This window comes from Juglans microcarpa x Juglans regia, chromosome 5D (assembly GCF_004785595.1).
Source record: "Juglans microcarpa x Juglans regia isolate MS1-56 chromosome 5D, Jm3101_v1.0, whole genome shotgun sequence".
NCBI classification, from domain to species: domain Eukaryota; kingdom Viridiplantae; phylum Streptophyta; class Magnoliopsida; order Fagales; family Juglandaceae; genus Juglans; species Juglans microcarpa x Juglans regia.
This window is the reverse complement of record NC_054602.1, coordinates 18,628,834-18,630,870: the sequence shown is the minus strand read 5'-3', so window position 1 is coordinate 18,630,870 and position 2,037 is coordinate 18,628,834. Positions and strand designations below refer to the sequence as shown.

At 35.1% G+C, this 2,037-nt stretch overlaps 1 non-coding gene across 1 annotated transcript; it reads left to right on the top strand.

Moving 5' to 3' along the window:
* The first annotated feature begins 1,442 nt into the window (after positions 1–1,442).
* On the top strand, positions 1,443–1,550 carry LOC121266651. Its single transcript, XR_005940872.1, has one exon. It is a non-coding gene; the product is annotated as a small nucleolar RNA R71 (small nucleolar RNA).
* Positions 1,551–2,037: the final 487 nt, after the last annotated feature.

The window sequence follows — 2,037 nt, the reverse complement described above, 5'->3', positions numbered from 1 at the left end:
GAGTAGTTGAAACTTAAGAAAAAACTCATATATTTTTCTGAAACACAGCACAAATAAAAAGATACAAACTCTTAGCAACTTAAAATTCCTAAGTAAACTTACTAGGTTAGATTTAAAACCTTTAGTGGCTTACTTAGGCCATAAACTTGAGGAAAGAAAGGTTTAAAATTGCAAACCTTAACTTCATTAATTTAACACATAAAAGCATAATTAAAAACATGGCTTAACTCAAGGAAACACAAGGAAAGGACTACAAAATGTGCCTTGGAACACACGGCTGGAACACACACCAAAACATAACATGACCCACGGCTCCTTCATATACATATGTACACAATAAATCAATTAATCAACACTTGAGGCTAACCAAGTTAATAAGAAACATGCCATTTTCGAATGATAGGAGATACACAGCACCCACTTCAACATATTCGGTTTGGCCAGAAAAAACATAGCTTTAATCTTTATTAATACATACACAACAACTAAAACTAAGGTCCAAGCCAAAACAACTTAATGGGTCTTCCAAAATCAACAAAACCGAGTGGATCAAGTTTAAGGTTTTTACCTTTGGTGAAATCCTTCCAAAGCACGAAAATGAGGAAGATGGAAATATATTCGGCTTTGGGAAACAGGGGGTACACGAAACCCTTAGCTGGAAGTCCAAAACCAAACATCAATAATCGATGAAGAGAAACCCACTTGATTAAACCATAGCTATGTTTCGAAATTCACAAGGGAGAGGGTTGAGGATGCTCTTACCTTACTATTTCCCTCTTGAGAAGGAAGAAAATTGGAAGCTTGGCTGGAGATTGGAGGAGAAATGGAATGGGAGAGGAGGGTTTGTCGCACGGTGAGAACTAGAAGTATTTTCTTCCTTTCCTTGTTCTAGCTATCGGTGGGTGCAAGAGGAAGAAGGGAAATTGCTTTCTTGTCCCTTGGAACCGACGTATAAGAAAAGAAAAGGGGGCCTTAGTTGACTTATGGAGGAAGCTACGATAAAGGAGATTTATTTGGCTTCTTGAGAAAGCTTTGGTTTCAAGGGAGAAGAAAAGTCAAAGGGATTTAATCAAATTTGTTCGAAAAGGTAGAGAATGAATGGTGGAGATCAAATGTGGGGAGATATTTCTTTTACCCACCAATCCAATGGTAAAAAGAGTTTGGGCCATTTCTTAAATAAATAAAATTAAAGGGCTTAACGAAAATATTTTAAAGTCTTAAAAATAATACTTTCGATTTATTTTAATAAACCATACTCATCTTAAAATAAAACATACTCATCTTAAAATAAAATAATTGGAAGTAATAAAAATATTTTTATCTCAAAATATTTAACTTAAATAATTGATAAAATGACGTAAGGACCTACATAGTAGGACTCGGGTATTACATCTTTACGTGTTAGTCTCTCATAAAAGTTGCTCACTAAGCGTCAATTCTCATACACATGGTGAGGACATATACTCAACAACTCCTTAAATCTCTCCTAAGATTGATACAAAGTCTCACTGTCCTTTTGTGCAAAAGTGGAGATTTGCCTTTTTAATGCGTTGGTCTTACTTTGAGGAAAGTATTTATTAAAGAAGACCTGAGTCATCTCACTCCATGACCCAATAGATCGGAGTCTCAGCGAGTATAGCCAACTCTTAGCTTTATCCTTCAAAGAGAAAGAAAAGAACTTAAGTCTTACAACGTCATTAGTTACATTTTGACTATGAAAAGTCGCAACAACTTCCTCAAACTCCCTAATATGCACATATAGATTTTCATTTTCCAAGCCATGAAAAGTATGGAGTAACTGTATCATCCCTATTTTAAAATCTAGTTGGCGAGTATTAGCTGGAAAAATAATGCATGATTGTGTGGCTGTGTGTGTTGGGTGGAAGGAATCATAAAGAGTTCTAATGGGTTGATCCTCGTGTTCACTCATTTATTTAGGACTAGATAGATTGTCAAATAAACAATTTAAAAAATTTGATTCTAACTCTTCCATAGGCCTACAAGCAAATCTACCCAAGGTGTCTCTATATTTGTACA